Raw genomic sequence first — 17,557 nt, forward strand, 5'->3', positions numbered from 1 at the left:
GGTGTCATATTCTTTAAAAACATTTATAATGGGTTTAATAGTGCTCCTTGGGATGTTCAAAGTTTCAGATATTTTTTTATAACCCAACCCTGATCTGTACTAATCCACAACTTTGTCCTTGACCTGTTTGGAGAACTCCTTGGTCTTCATGGTGCCGCTTGCTTGGTGGTGCCCCTTGCTTAGTGGTGTTGCAGACTCTGGGGCCTTTCAGAACAGGTGTATATATACTGAGATCATGTGACAGCTCATGTGACACTTAGATTGCACACTGGTGGACTTTATTTAACTAATTATGTGACTTCTGAAGATAATTGGTTGCACCAGATTTTGAAACAACACACTTTTTTAATTTCACTTCACCAATGTGTATGTCGATTACATGAGATCCAAATAAAAAGCCATGTAAATAACAGGTTGTAATGCAACAAAATAGGAAAAATGCCAAGGGGGGTGAATACTTTTGCAAGGCACTGTAGGTAGCTATGAATGTTACGATTATACCAGTATCTAGGTGTCACTCTTGCATTGAAGCTTGTGTCGTAAGGATTAAAAAGGACCAAAGTTAAAACCATAACTTTACTATTTTTATATGATGATGAGTGACTGTAATAGTTAGTGGCTAAACTAAAGGAGTTTTTTGTTGTTGCTGTCTCCAACAATCTAAATGCTGCTTGCAAAAATTCAATGAATCACTTCAATTTTAGTAACAGTGCAATGTTAGATTACTAACGTTAGCCGTGTTAGAAGAAGGGTAGTGCTGTGGTTGCCAATGTTTACCTTGGTTATTTAGCTAGTTTCAAAATGGCTGTATTAACTCTTTGAAATGATATATTTTGTGCACATTAGTACTATAGAGCTAAACCCCACTTACACAATTCTGATTCTAGCAAGACTCTTTCTCTCCTCTCTGAAAACATTTCCAATGACAACCCAATATCTGGCTTATTATGTGTTCTGTTTCATGATTTCTCAGGTGGCTGAGAGGTGATGTCATTGGCGTGCCTTCGAGTGTATGCCCGACACAGGTTAGCACTTGGAGCTCAGGAATATGCAACCCCCACCATTGTCTCCAGGTCTCGGGAGCGAAAGAACGAGGGTCTAGTGCTTCAGTATGTGGGGAAGCTGAGAAAGCCCAACCACAAAGTGTTCGTATGGGGTTTTAGCTACACTGGAGCCCTGGGCATTCCCAGATTTGAGGTTCCGGACAGTGGCAGAAAAAAGCCCAGGAAATACCAGCTCACATCTTACCGCCTAGAGACAGAGCAGCAGGTAATGTCTCTCTTTAACCACAGAAACACTTAACTGACACACAGACATGTTTCTTTGCAATTTATGCCAACAGATTTTGTTCCAGGCCAGTTGGTCTACACTCGGGGCGTGTTTGTTCGGTAGGGCTGGGGCACAAAATGTTTTGCATTGCAAGACTTCTTCTTGGACAAGTTCAGGTAGTAGGCTACTTCTCTTATCAAAGTGTTTTCTCCTTTTTTGTGGCTACTGAACAAGATCCCGATTCAGCTAATTGAGGTCTTGATGAGCAGTCAATTGGCTAAATCAGTTGTGTTAGTACTGGGCTGGAGCAAAAGCCTGCACACCCAGGTCTCAAGGACCAGAGTTGGTGACCTAACCACTGCCTGACTACTACTACTTGACAGCACTGCGTTTTGGCCCCATATGTACTCATTCTCTAGGCAATGCATCTGTACCCATGGCAGGTACACATATTTGCCATACATGCATTCCGTTTCTAACATGATATGCGAACTGTTGAAAACACAATTTATGTACTTGAATAGATGACACTGACTGACAGACAGTGAGTGACTGACTCCCGAGCTGGTCCGTCTCCTCAGATCTCCTCTGAAGCCTGTGGGTACGTCTTCACACTTCTCTCCTCCTCCACCAAGGACCTCACAAAGGTGTGGGGAATGGTCCTCCACAGAGACTCCCAGCTGGGCCCCCCAGCTGGGCCTCCAACGCACCCAGCAAGGCTGCCGTAATAGTCAATAGTCAATAGTCTTTATTTAAAGGCACAATCTGGGATCTTGCTGTTTCAAATAATAATATACACTCATTGATTGATTAATAAAATAACATAGATGCTTCATGAGTTTAATACAACTACCTTTTCCAAAAATGTTGTTTAACTCTGTTGCTTATAAACATTGTACATCCCTCAGCTTTATAGCAAACCAAGTGGCGGGGACTGCAGTTTGTTTTTTGCATCAAGACTGCAGCTTTAACCGATTCATCCATAAAAGTGGACCAGCTTGTCAACCAAGAAATATTGGAGGATGTGCATAATTTTCTCGATGATGGGTGTATGTTTTCAACGACTGCTGCACACTTTCACCAATCTCGAGTCTATATGATGTAGAGTCCCATCAGCTGCTAATATTCAGATGAATTTGTGCAGCGCCTGCCCTGAGCTGATACCTGTGAACGAGCAAATGGTATGCGTCAGAATAGCCTGACTGCCAGTCTGTCTCTGTTCTCTTGCCAAGGCTGGAAAATGACATTAATGGTGTTTGCAAGAGCGCAAACAAATCTGGGACCAGGGCTAGTGTCAAACCGTCCCAGTGATGTATAAATCTCCTAGTGTTCACTCTAGATAAGAGCTATGACTATGTGCTGGAGCTCTCCCCGGTGCCTCTCCCCCTGGCCAGGCCCAGGAGAACAGGGTTGTGTAGGTGGCACATTGCCGTGCCCACTCCCTAGTTCTCACCGACTCAGAGGGAGGTAAGAGACGGCACAGAGGGTGACATTTTATTTTCCTCATGTAAAATGGCACTGAACTGTTACGAAAATGCCCATATAACTCACAATACTTTGAGCAACAACGATTTGTTACACCTTCCTTTTCTTTTTTTTGTTTTACCCCTTTTCTCCGCAATTTCGTGATGTCCAATTGATAGTTAGTCTTGTCCCGTTGTACGGACTCAAGAGAGGCGAAGGTCGAGAGTCGTGCATCCTCCGAAACACGACCCGCCAAGTCGCACATCTTCTTAACACAATGGTCGCTTAACCCGGAAGCCAGCCGCACCAATGTGTTGGAGGAAACACCGTACACCTAGAGACCGTGTCAGTGTGCACTGCACCCAGCCCACCACAGGAGTCGCTAGAGCGCGATGGGACAAGGACATCCCTACCAGCCAAACCCTCCCTAACCCGGAAGACGCTGGGCCAATTGTGCCCTGCCTCATGGGTCTCCCGGTCGCGGCTGGCAGCAACACAGGTTACACCTTCCTTTTATGATATACCTGAGGAGGGTTTTTTTTATTTAACAGGAATCTAAGTAAACTTGTTTTGGATAAGCTCTCGTGAGACATTCACATAAATGTAAGGTAATGAAAATCAACTAAAATAGCTAGCGCAAGATATAGGTTCCGAGATTATAATTTATACCTTGAATAATGTGCTATCCTGTCTATTTGGGGTTATTTTGCTCACTGTGTGTGCTTTTTTGCAAAAAAAAATATTTGGATGAAAATATTACCCAAAAACTAGGAAAAATAAGGGGGAATTGATCTGGCAGTTGGAGGACTGATGGGTTCACATCCTTAAGACATTTCCCTACCGTTGGGACCTTGAGCAAGGCCCTTAACCCAACAACTTGCTCTCCATCCAGGGGCCCCGCAGCTTGACCCTGTGCTCGTCTCAACTATATGTCAAGGGGGGATTGAGAACAGAGCATTTCCATTGAAGACACATTTCCATTGTTCGTGGCGACATGGACAATAAACGTTATTCTATTCTAATTAGTTAAAATTACTGCTCATGGATGCAAGCCAGGGCACTCCTATAACTGACCAGGTCAACCCAGTAATGTTAAGATATCAACATGTGGTCCACATGTGGTCCCTTAAGTGTTGAAAATATTGATGTTGATCCTTCCTGCTATTTTCAGTCAATTTGTAATTTGAATCCCGACCTTCGCTTATGCAATTTGCATAAATATGTTAGAGCCAATGATCGGCAAAAAGGGCGTTATAGTTGCTTTTACGATTATTTTTTGGGACTTAAGTATACGGTACTCTTTCCGCTGATATTTACTAGGAAAGTATGTGGTAACAATCAGGACTTTGAGGTACTATATATAGTAATCTAATAATTGTTAACTTACCTGGTACCTATTGGTGCCCTGTTTTCCTTGTTTTATTTCATCCCAAAGAAACAAACATATAATGCATAGATTAATACTGTGTTATTTATACCTTTTCTAAGAAAATACCTTGTCATTTCTCTACTTTAAATTAAAGTGCCACCGTTAGTTTTACAGACACAGTATTGCAGTTATACAATGCAGCTGAAATGAGTGGCATTACCATCAGTGCAGAAAGCATAGGTCCTGTCTGATGCTGCACTGTGCTCCATTTTACTGACAATCTAAGCATATGGATCATCCCCCCCACATGTTTCATGTCTCTCTTTCGTTCTCTCTCTCTCTCTCTCTCCCACATCAGTGTTCAGTCTGGGGAACAATGCCTATGGCCAGTGTGGGAGGAAGATTGCTGAAGATGAAATCTACAGGTACCACACACACACACACACACATTCTGCTATGAATTGTTTACACACCATATTACTGACGCAGTTGATCAGGCTCAAACAATGCTCAAAATGCAAAGGAAAGTCTGCCTCTGCCGTTGTCATGCAACACGGCCGGGTGTATGTTGAGTCATGCTAATGACTCACAGTGTCAAATCTATGCAGGCTGGAAATGTATTCACTCTCCAGGAATTTCAGACTGTGCTGTTCTGCCGAATGACTGATCCTAGATCAGCACTCCTACTCTGAGACGCATGATACATACGGCCTCTTTAGAAGTCTACTTAGAGTGAATGCCTTTCCTGATTAGTACGTTCTTGGGCTGTTTGTATGGGACATTAGGCGTGGGGACTTGGGTCTTTATGCAAAATGTCCGATGGGGTTGGATGGGCAGAGGTGACCTTTTCTGGACAGACCGGCCTCCTTGAATAGTTGATTGTTGGCTGTTCTCCCTCTCTCTTTTTACCTCTCTCCATTGCAGTGCCAGTCACATCATTCACAAGATGGAAGGCTTTTACAGCCCAGTGACCCAGCTGTGTTTAGTCTGTTTTGTGTATCGGGGACAGTGAGACACCTCAGCCATTATTGCTCCATCTTGGTCAGGTTGTTATTGTGAAAGAGAATAAAAAAATATATATGTATATTTTACTAGGCAAGTCAGTTAAGAACAAATTCTTATTTTCAATGACGGCCTAGGAACAGTGGGTTAACTGCCTGTTCAGGGGCAGAACGACAGATTTGTACCTTGTCAGCTCGGGGATTTGAACATGCAACCTTTTGGTTACTAGTCCAACGCTCTAACCACTAGGCTACCCTGCCGCCCCAGAATGTTTCTCAATGACCCTGATTTAAATAAAGGCTACATTTTTTTTTAAATGATTAAGGTTAGGATTGGAGTAGGGAATGCTGATCCTAGAACTGAACATAGGGAAAACTTCACCCTGGAGCGAAAATGCATTTTGTGACTGTTATTGGTGACTAGAACCTACAGATGCCATGTCTGTCCTGTAGGTGGTGTGCGGGCAGGACCACAGTCTGTTCCTGACTGAAACGGGCAAGGTGTATGCCCCCTGTAATTTGCTGTAATTTATAAACAGTTCACCCGACTGGGATGTCACTAGAGATTCATGGATAGGGGGCCTAAGCCTCTATTAGGGGGGTCTGGGCATATTTTCTTCATGTATTTTTAGAGTAACAACGGGTGTAAAATCGATCAAAATAAGGTTATTTTTGGTCAAGGTTGTTCAAAAGTATACCTGCCTCATAGTTTGTGTTAGATACTGATCTAATATGACTTACTTAAATTCTATCCAAAAAAAGAAATTAAAGTCCACTCTGTCCCCATCCATTCAAAACCAACGCACAAACGCACAAAAATGGCTGTACAATGTTACCAAAATACTTTTGGGATTTTATTGAGTGAGCGAGAGAGAGAGAGAGAGAGATATACCATATTATACCATTAGAAAAAAATCTTTATTTAAGTTTCACTCTTTTGTTAATTTTGCTCAAAATGAACCCAATAATTCAGACACATGGAACATCTTAAACCGTGTCATCCATAATGGGACAAAACTAAATTAAACTAATAAGCTGAATAAAATTGAACATTTGAAAAATAATTAGGAATAAAATCTGAGTAAGATCCCAACAAATATTACAACATATATTACACAACTGCTCCTCCTGCTTACCTCTTGATGCTTATTTTGTGGGTGGACTCATCAGAGTGTCTCTCCTATTTTTAAAGATGGCAAAGTGGTCAATGACATTATTGTGGCTTAGTGGCCCAAGCACTTCAGCCTCAATAGACATGGCTGCAAGACTTGCAAGTAGGGATGCACAATATATCGGTGAACTTATCGGGAATCAGACGATATTAGCTAAAAATGCCAACATCAGTATCGGCCGATGTCATGTTTAACGCCGATGTGCAAAACCATGTCAAAGCTGACATACCTATATAACGTAGGTACATAATGTAATGATGCCACGTAAAATGTTGCACTACACCTACAACACAGCATTCCTAACCTAGCCCACAACGTCTGCTGTGTGGATCGAGCAGTCAACAAGTCGAGCAGTCATTTGAAAGAGTCAGAAAATGTAATTGACTCAACTCAAAGGCGAAATCCATTAATGCCAACATACTCTGTCGTGGGTGATGTTGGTTTTCGCCGACTGGTCGGGCACCGGTACACACTACCAAGTGAGCCATTTTTCAGATGTTGCCCTACTGGAGTTACACAGTAATAGCGTCAAAAAAGATACAGTAGCAGTGTCAAAACTGTACAAAAATGTCTGCAAACAAGCAAACACCGGGCCACGAACGATGAGTTTACAATACCGCGTTGGTAATAAAGCATTGTTTGTTCAACCGCAACTTCTAGTAGTAACCGCTAGTAACTTTACCTAGCTTAGCACCAATACAACCAGCCTGAAAACAATGACCAGAAGAAACTGCAGTAATTTATAATTATTCTTAGGAATGATTTAATAATCCTTGTGAGTAAATATTAGCTAGGTTGCCTCTTGTTGTTCTCCTATTGAAATTTAACTTCAGTTCATGAAAATAAATAGCTAGCCAGCTACTTAACCCTGTTGCCAAAAGCTAACGTTATAAGCAGCCAACTAGCTTCATCTGGCTAGTGAGGCTCGATCGGACTGGGATATGTGTTGTGAAGCTAGCCACAATAAGGATTAGGCGAAATAGTGGAATTTGCAGTTTGCCTTCAAAATAAAAGTATATAATTGACAGTGATGCAAATGAATACAAATAGTAGAATTGTGCCATACTTTCATTTTGAAGGCTAACTATTGATGAGCTAGCTAGCTTTTTTTAATGACCAGCACTGTAGGTGCACGAGACAACTTTACCAGCATCATAGCATATGTATCAATGAATCGTTTTGACATATGAAATATGAGTGATAGTGTAATCAATGTGTAATAACTACATAAAACATTTATGAACGCTTTAAATTATTATGTGACATGCAGTCATATTCAGGTCCTGATTCGTCAACATACTTATTTGCCACATCAAATAGTGTTATTTGATGTGTATCTTTTTTGAAACGCAAATACCCAAACGGCGTTCCACAGAAATCCTGGTTGAGAATGAAACGACTGAACAAATGAACAATGTAACAGCACAGCAAGTAAGTGAAAGAAATAGGTTTTGATTATGCTTTACTGGTAATGGGGACATATGTAAATGGCAACAAAATAACTTTTTGGGCTGTGTGTGTGTATGTGTGTGTGTGTAACCTTTTATTTTTAACTAGGCAAGTCAGTTAAGAACAAATTCTTATTTACAATGACGGCCTACCCCAGCCAAACCCGGACAACGCTAGGCCAATTGTGCGCCGCACTATGGGACTCCCAATCACGGTTGGATGTGATACAGCCTGGATTCGAACCAGGGACTGTAGTGACGCCTCTTGCACTGAGAGACAGTGCCTTAGACTGCACACGTGTGTGTGTTAAATATTTAACTGTACTAGAATGCTTAAAAGGCAGCTAAGACAAGGAAAATATTGGATATCGGTATCGGTCAAAAATGTCATATCGGTGCATCACTACTTGCATGCCTTTTCTGACCCATTGTCTTACGCAACCAGGAGTGCAGCTGGCGCAGTGCACTAAAGGACTTTTCACAGGAGCAGCTGCTCACAGGAATTGTAAGGCAACCTGAATGATTTACTTCAGAGAAGGAAACATCATCGTCCAGGAGGTTATGCAGAGCAAGCATATCTTTGGGAGGACATCCAGCCTCTCTTTTCCGGACAAGAAAGTTTCTGGCCCCCAACATCTCTTCTGTTTTAACATCAATACCGTAGTGCTTGGAAAACTCAGTTAAGCATGATGTATCTAGGAAGTGTTTTGAGTTGGGGCTGCATGCCTGTATGCCTTTGAGCAGACCTTCATCTACAGTTGAGAATCACTGGTCAAGCCCAGAAACCATCCTGTCCAAGCAACAACTCTGTTTTCATCATTTGGGAACTTGACAATTCTGTGCCTAAACCCAAGGGCGTCTCCACCACAAAATCTCACATTTTCCTTTGTTTGTGCTTTCTTGCTGCATCTGCCTCTAAAATGTTGTGAATTTCACAGAGGGTTTTGGTTCTGTCATAAAGTTCTGTGGCAAATGCATCTGTGCGTTTGCCTATCAGTGTGTCACATACAGCTTGTATGACAAAAACAAGCTTCTGCCAGGTCCACAGTCTCTTTCTGGAGGAACTTGTGTCGTCCCTCGGTTATAAAAAGAAGGCACTGAAACATCAGTAGCAAATACACAGTGGAGAACTTATGAAGCTTTGCTCTCAGACCAACAGCCATGGGGGATCCAATGGCAGATAGACAATCAAAAATAGCAGTTAGTGTCCATGACTGTATTTATGGACCGCAGCTGGCATGCCCAGCGAGTGTTTGAGAGCTGTACAAGTTCAGCTGATGCTATTCCAAGTTTGGACTGAGCTTCTTTGAACTTGTGGTGGTTAACTAGGGATGTACTGAAAAAACGAATACACATTCTCCAAGAAACTGAGAAACTCAGCAGCCTCCGGAATAGCCCTGCAAGTACGACACAACACCAAATGTAGCTCATGAGCATTGTACATAATTTGCCTCCGGATGCAGCACTCTGAAATGCGCTTGCACACCTCCTTTGGACACGCTCATGACAGCTGCACCATCAGAGGTCTGTGCAATGTACTTTAGGCCTGCTACCCTTCTTATTTGAAGCTACTGTTGCAACTCATTTGCTATCGATTGGGCATCAAATTACTTGATTTCTGCTAGTGTTAGTAAACGCTCCTTAGCTGTCCCCTCTGTGGCACATACCTAACACACAGAGCCAACTGTTCAGACTCCCCATCCATGGCCTCATCCGCCATAATGGTATACATTCCAGACTTTGACATCTCAGAGACCATGGTGTCCGTCTCTGTCTCTTGAGCACAGCATTCGAACATGTCATTCTGAGATTCTGGAGAGAGAGACGTCGCATTTGATGGAGTATTGTACCTTTGCAGGGAAGGGTCAAACTCCTCCAAAAGCTCCATACATTCAAGAAAGTACACTCTATTTGTGCCTTCACTAGATTCATCATTTGCACAGAAAGTGAGTCCGTGTCTTCCTAACATTGAGTTGACAGCAACAATTCTCCTCAGATACTCCCTTCTCTCTGCAATATCACTAGCAGGGGCAGATGTTAAAATCTGAGCAATGTTCCCATGATTGCTAGTTGCCTGGTAGCTTTGCCATGTCACAATCCTGTCTCTTTATGTTTGTGCCATCTCAAGTTTACCAAAGATAAACAGTGCTTTTTTTCCCATTTTTGCAGCCATTACTGACAACATAATCAAATGTAATGTTTTTTGCCAAAAACTACATGGAAAGCAGAAAGCTGCATTTTTGTGGACAGTGTAATCGACCCTATTGTATTTCTCAAACCAGCAGTGCTGAAATGCCCTTTTCTGTGTGCCGAAACGTTCATGTGGGTAGCTATTCAGCTTCACTTGTCTGGGCCCAGTGCCCTTGTCACCTAAATTGCTCTCATTTCTGGAAGAAGTTGCTGCAGCGGCTGAATTACTTTCTTTCTCTGGATCTGTTTGTTCTCCCTCCCTCTCTGGATCTGTTTGTTGTCCCTCTCTCTCTGGATCTGTTTGTTGTCCCCCTCTCTCTCTCTGGATCTGTTTGTTGTCCCTCCCTCTCTAGATCTGTTTGTTGTCCCTCTCTCTCTGGATCTGTTTGTTGTCCCTCCCTCTCTGGATCTGTTTGTTGTCCCTCCCTCTCTGGATCTGTTTGTTGTCCCTCCCTCTCTGGATCTGTTTGTTGTCCCTCCCTCTCTGGATCTGTTTGTTGTCCCTCTCTCTCTCTGGATCTGTTTGTTGTCCCCCTCTCTCTCTCTGGATCTGTTTGTTGTCCCTCCCTCTCTAGATCTGTTTGTTGTCCCTCTCTCTCTGGATCTGTTTGTTGTCCCTCTCTCTCTGGATCTGTTTGTTGTCCCTCTCCCTATCTGGATCTGTTTGTTGTCCCTCTCCCTCTCTGGATCTGTTTGTTGTCCCTCCCTCTCTCCATGGATCTGTTTGTTGTCCCCCTCTCTCTCTCTGGATCTGTTTGTTGTCCCTCCCTCTCTGGATCTGTTTGTTGTCCCTCTCCCTATCTGGATCTGTTTGTTGTCCCTCTCCCTCTCTGGATCTGTTTGTTGTCCCTCTCCCTCTCTGGATCTGTTTGTTGTCCCTCTCTCTCTCTGGATCTGTTTGTTGTCCCTCTCTCTCTGGATCTGTTTGTTGTCCCCCCCTCTCTGGATCTGTTTGTTGTCCCTCCCTCTCTGGATCTGTTTGTTGTCCCTCTCTCTCTGGATCTGTTTGTTGTCCCTCCCTCTCTAGATCTGTTTGTTGTCCCTCTCTCTCTGGATCTGTTTGTTGTCCCTCTCTCTCTGGATCTGTTTGTTGTCCCTCCCTCTCTGGATCTGTTTGTTGTCCCTCTCTCTCTGATCTGTTTTTTTGTCCCTCCCTCTCTAGATCTGTTTGTTGTCCCTCTCCCTCTCTGGAACTGTTTGTTGTCCCTCTCCCTCTCTGGATCTGTTTGTTGTCCCTCTCTCTCTGGATCTGTTTGTTGTCCCTCTCTCTCTCTGGATCTGTTTGTTTGTCCCTCTCTCTCTCTGGATCTGTTTGTTTGTCCCTCTCTCTCTCTGGATCTGTTTGTTTGTCCCTCTCCCTCTCTGGATCTGTTTGTTGTCCCTCTCTCTCTCTGGATCTGTTTGTTGTCCCTCTCTCTCTGGATCTGTTTGTTGTCTCTCTCTCTCTCTGGATCTGTTTGTTGTCCCTCTCTCTCTCTGGATCTGTTTGTTGTCCCTCTCTCTCTCTGGATCTGTTTGTTGTCCCTCTCTCTCTCTCTCTGGATCTGTTTGTTGTCTCTCTCTCTGGATCTGTTTGTTGTCTCTCTCTCTCTCTCTGGATCTGTTTGTTGTCCCTCTCTCTCTCTGGATCTGTTTGTTGTCCCTCTCTCTCTCTGGATCTGTTTGTTGTCCCTCTCTCTCTGGATCTGTTTGTTGTCCCTCTCTCTCTGGATCTGTTTGTTGTCCCTCCCTCTCTGGATCTGTTTGTTGTCCCTCTCTCTCTAGATCTGTTTGTTGTCCCTCTCTCTCTGGATCTGTTTGTTGTCCCTCTCTCTCTCTGGATCTGTTTGTTGTCCCTCTCTCTCTGGATCTGTTTGTTCTCCCTCTCTTTCTGGATCTGTTTGTTGTCCCTCCCTCTCTGGATCTGTTTGTTGTCCCTCTCTCTCTGGATCTGTTTGTTGTCCCTCTCTCTCTGGATCTGTTTGTTGTCCCTCCCTCTCTGGATCTGTTTGTTGTCCCTCTCTCTCTCTGGATCTGTTTGTTGTCCCTCTCCCTCTCTGGAACTGTTTGTTGTCCCTCTCTCTCTCTGGATCTGTTTGTTTGTCCCTCTCTCTCTCTGGATCTGTTTGTTTGTCCCTCTCTCTCTCTGGATCTGTTTGTTGTCCCTCTCTCTCTCTGGATCTGTTTGTTGTCCCTCCCTCTCTGGATCTGTTTGTTGTCCCTCTCCCTCTCTGGATCTGTTTGTTGTCCCTCTCCCTCTCTGGATCTGTTTGTTGTCCCTCTCCCTCTCTGGATCTGTTTGTTGTTCCTCTCTCTCTCTGGATCTGTTTGTTGTCCCTCTCTCTCTCTCTGGATCTGTTTGTTGTCCCTCTCTCTCTCTCTGGATCTGTTTGTTGTCTCTCTCTCTCTCTCTCTCTCTCTCTCTCTCTCTCTCTCTCTCTCTCTGGATCTGTTTGTTGTCCCTCTCTCTCTCTCTGGATCTGTTTGTTGTCCCTCTCTCTCTCTCTGGATCTGTTTGTTGTCCCTCTCTCTCTCTGGATCTGTTTGTTGTCCCTCTCTCTCTATCTGGATCTGTTTGTTGTCCCTCTCTCTCTCTGGATCTGTTTGTTGTCCCTCTCTCTCTGGATCTGTTTGTTGTCCCTCTCTCTCTGTATCTGTTTGTTCTCCCTCTCTCTCTGGATCTGTTTGTTGTCCCTCCCTCTCTGGATCTGTTTGTTGTCCCTCTCTCTCTGGATCTGTTTGTTGTCCCTCTCTCTCTGGATCTGTTTGTTGTCCCTCCCTCTCTGGATCTGTTTGTTGTCCCTCTCTCTCTTATCTGTTTGTTGTCCCTCCCTCTCTGGATCTGTTTGTTGTCCCTCTCCCTCTCTGGATCTGTTTGTTGTCCCTCTCTCTCTCTGGATCTGTTTGTTGTCCCTCTCTCTCTGGATCTGTTTGTTGTCCCTCTCTCTCTCTGGATCTGTTTGTTGTCCCTCTCCCTCTCTGGATCTGTTTGTTGTCCCTCTCTCTCTCTGGATCTGTTTGTTGTCCCTCTCTCTCTCTGGATCTGTTTGTTGTCCCTCTCTCTCTCTGGATCTGTTTGTTGTCCCTCTCTCTCTCTGGATCTGTTTCTTGTCCCTCTCTCTCTCTCTGGATCTGTTTGTTGTCCCTCTCTCTCTCTGGATCTGTTTGTTGTCCCTCTCTCTCTCTCTGGATCTGTTTGTTGTCCCTCTCTCTCTCTCTGGATCTGTTTGTTGTCCCTCTCTCTCTCTGGATCTGTTTGTTGTCCCTCTCTCTCTCTCTGGATCTGTTTGTTGTCCCTCTCTCTCTCTCTGGATCTGTTTCTTGTCCCTCTCTCTCTCTCTGGATCTGTTTGTTGTCCCTCTCTCTCTCTGGATCTGTTTGTTGTCCCTCTCTCTCTCTGGATCTGTTTGTTGTCCCTCTCTCTCTCTGGATCTGTTTGTTGTCCCTCTCTCTCTCTGGATCTGTTTGTTTTCCCTCTCTCTCTGGATCTGTTTGTTGTCCCTCTCTTTCTGGATCTGTTTGTTGTCCCTCTCTCTCTGGATCTGTTTGTTGTCCCTCTCTCTCTGGATCTGTTTGTTGTCCCTCTCTCTCTGGATCTGTTTGTTGTCCCTCTCTCTCTCTGGATCTGTTTGTTCTCCCTCTCTTTCTGGATCTGTTTGTTGTCCCCCCCTCTCTGGATCTGTTTGTTGTACCTCCCTCTCTGGATCTGTTTGTTGTCCCTCTCTCTCTGGATCTGTTTGTTGTCCCTCCCTCTCTAGATCTGTTTGTTGTCCCTCTCTCTCTGGATCTGTTTGTTGTCCCTCTCTCTCTGGATCTGTTTGTTGTCCCTCCCTCTCTAGATCTGTTTGTTTTCCCTCTCTCTCTGGATCTGTTTGTTTTCCCTCTCTCTCTGGATCTGTTTGTTGTCCCTCCTTCTCTGGATCTGTTTGTTGTCCCTCTCCCTCTCTGGAACTGTTTGTTGTCCCTCTCTATCTGGATCTGTTTGTTGTCCATCTCTCTCTCTCTCTGAATCTGTTTGTTGTCCATCTCTCTCTCTCTCTGAATCTGTTTGTTGTCCCTCTCTCTCTCTCTGAATCTGTTTGTTGTCCATCTCTCTCTCTGGATCTGTTTGTTGTCCCTCTCTCTCTCTGGATCTGTTTGTTGTCCCTCTCTCTCTCTGGATCTGTTTGTTGTCCCTCTCTCTCTCTGGATCTGTTTGTTGTCCCTCCCTCTCTGGATCTGTTTCTTGTCCATATTTCTCTGGGCATGCTTGCTCTCTCTCATTTATACAGCTTGCATGTTGATCCCTGCCTTGCACAGAAGCCTCTCTTTCTGCATGACCCTTTAAGATATCTTGCCTGCTGTGTTTTGACATGTATTGTTATTAAACTCAGATTTACAATAACTCAAGGATTAATAGGTGATTAATCAGTTTAAGTATTAATGTGTTTGTTTGAATTGGTAAAATCTTCATTTCTCAACGGATTGGCCTTTGGCAGAGCTGCTGGCACTGCCTCTCTTGAATCATTTCCGTATATCTATCTAACGTCAGTCGTTAGCTAGCCTACAGTTGAGAAATTGAGGATAATACAATGAATGACATTGTGATCAACACTATGTGACCTTAAAAACCTACTGATATTTTTTTTGCAATGGCCTACTGAATGAAAGCAATTGAGTATGAAAAGATATGTGCATGATGTTACGTCATCGGTCTCATTTATATTTTGGTACAGATAGCAAAACAACATTTAATACAACGTTAATTACATATCCTCGCCACATAACTTATGCTGAATTTAAAAGACACCGTTAACGTTAGCTAGCTCGCAACGTCTGTTACACTGTAACTTACAGGCAGCCTCACATATAAATGTATTGGTTAACAAAGCTTTGATTATGACCAAAGTCTTTCTCTCTCTGCTCTAACTTACCACAAATGCACATCGTAGCCTATCTGCATGAATCCGTCCTGTCAGAGCCTTTTCCTGTCCGTTTACTGTTAGCTAGCCGTCTCAAGCCACAGAAGTAGCTAACGTTAACCATAATGTTAGCTACAAGTAACTTAGGCCTAACAATCACTAGCACGTGCAGCTGCCTCCCCCAGGTCCTAGTGCCCACCCGGTAACAAGTTTAAGATACGATGGAACGGTTGACGAAAAAAAAAGAAATCACTGAGAGAATATATTGACTGATATGTTGATTTATTTAGGGAGGCTAATGAATAGGCCTAGCGACATCTCTGTCACCCGATATGGATGAAATAATAAATAAACAAATTAAAGCGGACATTCTGGACTTTAACCTCATAGTCATTGTATCAGTACAGAGCCAAAACAACCAAACATGTGTTGGGGTCCAAATACTCACTGTAGGCTCAAACAGTCTCAATGAGGACGAATGCCAGACTGATATGTGAAGTGAAAAAATGCAGTGATCAGTCTGGTTCCACCAGGCTATACTATATGTACCATTAGATGTTCTAATCATTTTTCTATGGGTGGTCTTTTGTCCATGTTCTTACTTCATGTTCCCTCTCTCCTCAGATTAACTCCCCTTGACTACTTCCTTTTGAAGTGGTGGGCAAGGTGACCCAGAGGGCCTGTGGAGGCACACAGGTGGCCATTCGGAATGGTGAGTACCAGGCCCCATTACATTTTGGCCCATAGCCACTTCCCTTTGCTCCTATCCCTTCCATATTTACCAATCTGAGAAGACTGGGTATGTGAAAGCAATATGGTGGAATCTCTAAATAGTCTATAGGAAGGCATGTTTGGCATCACCATATTGCTAAAACTGATTGAGTCCTTTCAGATCTGTGAACATAAGGGGGGTATCAGCCAAAATGAAACTTGTCAGTGAAATAATAGATCACTTTCATCACCACCATCCAAGCACAAGTAATATTGCTGGGCTTTATAGCATAGCATCCCATTCAGTAGACATTTTTTTCATATCCTTTGAATAAATAATATGTAGTGTCAGTAAAGGCAACGTTTGTCTCTGCAGAGAGAGGTGAGGTGTTTGTATGGGGCTACAGCGTTCTTGGAAAGGGCCCTATCTCTCTGAATCCCAAACCCCTGAGTTTGTCCCTCCAACACTGTTTGGTTCCGCCGAGTTTAACCCTGCGGTGACAATAAACAGCATCCACTGTGGACTGAACCATTTCGCTGCTGTCACATGTGGGTTAACTCATGATTTTCAGTATGTGAAATTGGTTATGTTGGACAAAAAAACTACAATCCCTCTTTAGAGTCACAAGAACAATAATGTTACAATTCAAGCTGAATATGATGACATATGGGAAGTATGACTTCTCACCCAGGAACTAGTCATGTGGTGCTGTACTGTTCAGTGGATGATGCAAGATATGAAACCTTTCATGTTCTTGTATGTTTTCATATTGTTTACAATTTATTTAGTTCAAGCCATTTGATGATGTAATAAAATCAAATATGTCGAATGTCTGCCTATTGTAATGGTGCAGGCAGGCGGTGTTGATGGAGCTTGTGTTGATCCAGATCGGGGTGAGCTCTTCATTTGGGGAAAGAATGTGAGAGGATGTCTTGGTATTGCAAAGAAGTTGGACCAGTACTTCTCATGGCGGGTGAGACCAGATAAATATAGTTTACTTATCAACTTCTTTGTTGTTATTGATAATTGACATTGGTGTTTTATGCAAACAACTTAGTCCAACTTCTTTTTTGTTATTGATAGACACTACAACAGACCTCCTTGTATGTGTAATGCTACATAGGTGTGTCATACGGCAATATTTTTATGGCATACTGTATTCAATGTATTTTAGGTGACGTTGCCAGGTCATGTGATAGATGTAGCATGCGGGGTGGACCACATGGTGGCGCTGGTCAAGTCTGTCATCTGAGTGTCCCCAGCTGGCATGGACAGAGCCAGTACGCTCTGCTCTTCCCCATCACCCTCCCACCTCCCCGTAACAAAGAAGGGGATCTATCCCTGTTTATTCACCCTGTTCACCTCATGTCCCCAGGCCGCCAATGGAGGCCTGAACCCCAGAGCCAGCTGTCCTCCATGGGTGGTAGAGAACCTCTGGATCAGGCGACTGTGTCCGCCATCAAAAGCTTCAGGCTGCTCCCTGTGTCTCTAGCTAGCACAGCTGGGATAACATGGAGGCTGAGTCTGAAGTATTTCACAAATCTCTATACAGTATTTATCTGACGTCAGTGTTGGATGATGTGGAGATCAGTGGAGCAGCACTAGCTGGCTCAAGGCTGACACGATTCTGGCTAAAATGGACTCCTTGGAGCCATGGATTTTTTTTTCCTGCAGAGAAGTTCTGAAATGAGACTGGGTTGTCAGACCTCCCTCCAGAACCATGTGTAACAGTATAACTTTAGACCATCCCCTCGCCCATACCCGGGCGCGAACCAGGGACCCTCTGCACACATCAACAACAGTCACCCACGAAGCATCGTTACCCATCGCTCCACAAAAGCCGCGGCCCTTGCAGAGCAAGGGGAACCACTACTTCAAGGTCTCAGAGCAAGTGACGTCATCGATTGAAACGCTATTTTGCGCGCACCACCGCTAACTAGCTAGCCGTTTCACATCCGTTACACATGGACATTTGGCATTTTCCGTCACTGTTGATATTTTATACACACACGTACATATGCTTTCCACTAGACGTTGGAACATTGCTGCGAA

General features: G+C 43.8%; 1 pseudogene; it reads left to right on the forward strand.

Annotated features, from left to right (window-relative positions):
• Positions 1-979: 979 nt before the first annotated feature.
• Positions 980-17,290, forward strand: LOC109891837 (RCC1-like G exchanging factor-like protein; annotated as a pseudogene).
• The last annotated feature ends 267 nt before the right edge of the window (positions 17,291-17,557 follow it).

Source organism: Oncorhynchus kisutch, linkage group LG6, assembly GCF_002021735.2.
Source record: "Oncorhynchus kisutch isolate 150728-3 linkage group LG6, Okis_V2, whole genome shotgun sequence".
NCBI lineage: Eukaryota > Metazoa > Chordata > Actinopteri > Salmoniformes > Salmonidae > Oncorhynchus > Oncorhynchus kisutch.